The sequence below is a fragment of the Poeciliopsis prolifica genome, unplaced genomic scaffold (assembly GCF_027474105.1).
Source record: "Poeciliopsis prolifica strain line A6 unplaced genomic scaffold, Auburn_PproV2 SCAFFOLD029, whole genome shotgun sequence".
Lineage (NCBI taxonomy): Eukaryota > Metazoa > Chordata > Actinopteri > Cyprinodontiformes > Poeciliidae > Poeciliopsis > Poeciliopsis prolifica.
Window position 1 is genome coordinate 1027561 of NW_026562404.1, and position 5121 is coordinate 1032681.

The window sequence follows — 5121 nt, forward strand, 5'->3', positions numbered from 1 at the left end:
AGACATTCTGCTTCCCTGGTATTATTACATCAAACCGATTCTCAGCAGGCATGATTGGTGGATTTTTTTGATAAAAATATTTTTGTGTTTATTTTGACACCAGACATAAGAAAACCAATAATAAAGGTTCACTTTCTTTAGAGCAAATTTTTCAATGGAAGAAATTTTAATTTGTTTTAATGAATCTCTGCTGCACTGTAAAAAAGGAACCTCAGGGGTTATCACATTAACAAAAGAATATCATGTGTTAACTAAATAATTGCATGTTTGAGCCAAAAACATGATACAATCATGTTGCATAAATAAGATATTCCACAACTTCAACGTTTATAAAATTGAATCATGTTGAGCGAACATGATTCATTATAGTCAGACCGATCCTATGCTGAAGACCATGAGTGAGATCACGCGATATCACGCAAGTTCACGCAAGATTACGGGAAATCACGGGATATCACGCGAGAATGCGCGAGACAATCGGTTTTTTCTCGCAAATGGAATAAAATGTATTCAAGGTGAGATAACGTGATTCAATTACGTCAGCTAGATCTTCCGCCAAAAAAAAGAACGTCGGGGCGTATTACATTAACAAAAAAATATCATGTACCTTTCACACAATAATGTTGGGTTTGAAACGAAAACGTGATAAAATCATGTTGGATAAACAAGATATTCCACGACTTCACATTTATAAAATTGAATCATGTTGAGCTAACATGATTCATTATATTTAGACTGATATTGTGCTGACGACAACGAGTGAGATCACGGGATATCACGCGAGAACACGCGAGACAATCGGTTTTTTCTCTCAACTGGACTAACGTGATTGAATGACGTTATCTCAACTTGAATACATCTAATTCCTCAAGCTCCCAGGCTTGAGGGTCCTGCGCAGTATCTTATATATATATATATTATATATATATATATATATATATATATATATATATATATATATATATATATATATATATATATATATATATATAAATATATATATATATATATATATATATGTGGTGTGTGTGTGTGTGTGTGTGTGTGTGTGTGTGTGTGTTGTGTGTGTGTGTGTGTTTTTTTTTTTTATTCAATATCAATATTTGTCAAAGTTAATCTAATAAAAAAAAAAACACAGTGACGTCAGTTCCAAAGCGCTATTGTGTCAGACTCATCTCCCGCTGAAGAGGATCCAGCGACATCAAGAGATTACGGAAAATCACGCGAGATAACTGGCTTGCACCTTGTTGGGTTTTTTCAAGGGCAGAGGGGAGATTCCTGGCGTGCATCTACTTAATTTGAAGAAGGTAAGAGTCAAACTATTTTCATCTAAATCCATATAAAAATATGTAACTTAAAATTTCTCTACCATTTGCACCATTTTCTACTTGTTCCATACTTGTGTCACATTATTTCATGTTCTGTAGATTAAGTCGTTAGGTTAAGGCAGATAGCTTTTTGTTTACATTTATCGCCGCACCATGTTAGGTACATTCTGTGCGAAAAAAGTCTGCAGAGCCATATGTGGTGTACAAAGCTGCTGCCAGAGACACAAATGGACCCCAGAAATATCACAGTTTTGCTCCTCCTGAGCTCCCTGGAGGTTTAGAGGATTTTTAACACACGGATCTAACATCAGTCTATTTCTAACTATTTTAATTCTATTTCAGTAATGTTACTATGGAGGTAAATGTAGATACACACACACTTTGGTACCTTTCTATCATCATCGAGATTCTTAATTAATTATGGTAATAAAAAGTCCTACATTTCAGTCGGTGAAACCTGCAGAAAGCATTGCTTTCTGAGCTTTGTTAAATGTTCCTTAAATACCTGTCAGTTATGGATTTCTAGTATATTTTGTCAGGCTAAAACTCTCAATGGATTATCCATTATTACAGACTTGAGCTTTCTATTTTTTTTCTTTAAAATACATATTCCTCTGCTGTAAAGATGTTGGGGTTTTTTGGACTCTTCTTTGTTGTCCCCAAATAATTGTAGCTCAGAAACATTATTGATGTTCATTGGTTTAATTTTGAAATGTTGATGTTTTTTGTGTTGATTGTTTGTGCTCATTTTGACCTATGTTACTATTACTTTCTACCATGTTCAATTCACCATTGTTCTGCACATATGTGCCTGCATGTGTCCAGTGGTTATATTCATGAGGCATTCAAGGGACTTGTACTAAAAGATACAACTCAGTTCAGTATGAATTGCATATTTTAATGGCTGAAAATATATATGATCTCTTTCAGAACATCACCTGTCTGTAATCCACCTGCGTAAGTACTGGTCAAGGGGCTCATCGGCTATCAAGTTATAGATTTCAGTGGCTAATAGTAAGTTTTGCCAGATCTAAAGTGACTGAATGTATGTTAGAGAGCCTATAAAGCTAGGGTTCAGCTAAACATTTATTTGGCCAGTCTGTTTTATTTGTCTTTATTTGCGTGGGGATGTGGAAATGTAAGGAGTGTAGTCTCTCTCTGTCTCGTAGATATGACCTGTTAAAACATTTTACACTTAAACACCGGCATATGCGACGTTATCCATGCCCACACATAGACTGTCCATGTACTTGTAAGACATGGAATGCTTTGCATATTCATTTAAGTAGAAGGATATAGACTGTGTTGACCATTCTGTACTTTTCACATATTTCTTTGGTGATATATTCATGTCTTTATTTAAACATCTAACAGCTTCAGTTAGATGTTTAAATAAGATGTTAAACTCCATTTTAGTCATGGCATAATGAAGGGATACTAACAATTTTAAATATCTTTCAAAACAGACTGCAAGCCACTGATCACTTTTGTTGTGACTTCCTTTGAATGCAGCCATGTTTTCAAGTGTGTGAACCTATACTGCTGGAGTTTGAGATTGTTCTCATTGTTTTTTGATCTGCATATTTAGGAAGACACTGCTGAGGTCAGACGAGAGTGCATCCTCAAATGTCTGTGTGTACCTAAATGAAGATCCAGAGAAGCTGGTGAGGGAGTACATGGTATGTAAAATTCTCTTTGTGTTTACAATAGAACTCCTGAGTTGTTAAAAATACTTTCACCAACTAAGGTCCATGAGTGACTCAATCAATGTCAGTCTTAATTTATTTATTTAATTACATGTGAATTGTCTCCCCCCCAATACCCTTCCCTAACTCCCTTAGGACGTTGATGAATGAAATGGCAAAAGCCGAGACTGTCCTCGGAATCGTCATTTGAGCAGAGGTGCAGAGGCTGCCGATGCACATCTGGATGTTGGGATTGTCCTGGAGGAGGTGGAAGTTATGAACAGCTTGGGCAGTGTATCTTCTGCAATAGTGATGCTGCTGGGACTAATCTACGCACTAAACTTGAGCTACCCTCAAGTTTAGTGCGTTCAGCACTCAACTTGCTCAGTAACTCAAGCATACCTTTGAAGTAATACAGAAAATAATAATGAAATTGAATGGAAATAACTTATCAAAGAAAGCACAAGTTCTCAATATGAAACTCGCTGCTAAGTTGAGTAAAGTTTCATATGGAAAATGAGTGTTTAAAGTCTGCAGTAGAAAAGATTTATATTGTTACAGTTCTCTTAAGTTGAGCAACTATACTGACATGTTTATGTTGTAAAGAATTGGCTGGGAAATGAAACTGTAGTTGTTTTTTTATTTCAATGTCCAACTCAGCTGTGTTTTGTGCTGTGTAAAAAAACGATGTATAACAATTCTGAAATACAATTGTGTTGTACCTTTCTAATTGTTGAGTGTTCTTCCTACACTTTCACCTAGTGCTATCTTAAAATGCTTGATTAACGCTTGAAAATATGTCTTTGAATTAACGTCATGAAATAATGGAAAGGATTTCCACACGATTAACTAGCTGTCTTTTAGCATGAAGCATATTTGTTGAGCTAACTTGCTTTTAGTGAGTTGGACCTACTGAATCAGGTAGTGTGAAGGTACCACTGTAAAATAAGGTGGTTTCAACTAGATTTACATTCATCTTAATGAAGTTACATCAATGATTTGGTCCTAAACATTGCAGATTAGTTGGGGCTGGCTGTATTGCATTACACTGGGTCACGCTATAGTAACTGAGTTAAAGGAACCTTTAAAACATGTTGAGCCAACACATTTCATTTGAATTTGAATAACCTTAATGAATGGAGTTGAGCCAACTCATTTGATTTACAATCATCCATTGCATTACCATAATTCTGGTTAAGCCAACATATTTGGTTTAAATTAGAACAACCTTAATGAATTATGTTTTGCCAACTCATTTATTTATATAAGAATAACCACAATATATTACGTTGAGCCAACATGTTTGATTTAGAATCACCCATTGAATCACCATTGTAACAAGTGGAGCCAACACATTTGCTTTACATTGGAATAATCTTAATAAATTAGGTTGACCTAACACATTTGCTTTAAATAGGAGTAACACAAGTACATGGTGCTGAAATAAAGCAAAGTAATCAGGTGGAAATCCTTTCCATAATTTTTTTATGTTCATCCAATGACTTATTTTTTTCAGTGTGTGTAGCAACTGTTTATTTTAGAAGTAAAAATAAAGTATCTTTGATTGAAACACACTTTTGTCATTTTTTATTCTTTAGTTTTGGTTTATATATTAAGTGCATTGAAAAAACAGACAATTACAGCAGCACGATGAGGGAAAAGATGATTAATCATAAAGTCCATTGTCCTTTTTCAAGCTCACCAAGGGAATAGCATTTACACATTTGGTGTGTGCATATTAAATGCAAATGCAATTATTATGTTTCTAATAGGCTAAATTAATCATAATTTAAATAAATAAAAAAGTATCAATCATATTCAAGCTAATCGATATAAAGTAAAACAGAATTTTCAAAATACCAATCAAGAAAAGTTCAATAATTTAATTAATTGTCAAATGGTCAAGCAGAATGAGAGGAATACAAATAAATTAAATAAATATCAAGCTTATGTCTAGCTACATTTTGTTCTGATCAATTTCCTTTTAAGCATCTCTGCCTCAACATCAATGTAAATGTGTTGGAACACGAAACAACATCAGCAAACAAGTTACCTTCCTAAGGAGAGTGGGGCATACTTGGCCACAATCAGGTGTGACAGAACCCAGG

At 34.5% G+C, this 5121-nt stretch overlaps 1 long non-coding RNA gene across 1 annotated transcript; it reads left to right on the top strand.

Moving 5' to 3' along the window:
* The first annotated feature begins 1145 nt into the window (after positions 1-1145).
* Positions 1146-3229, top strand: LOC129372472 (uncharacterized). Its single transcript, XR_008607250.1, has 4 exons — positions 1146-1307; positions 2259-2342; positions 2917-3007; positions 3170-3229. It is a non-coding gene; the product is annotated as an uncharacterized LOC129372472 (long non-coding RNA).
* Positions 3230-5121: the final 1892 nt, after the last annotated feature.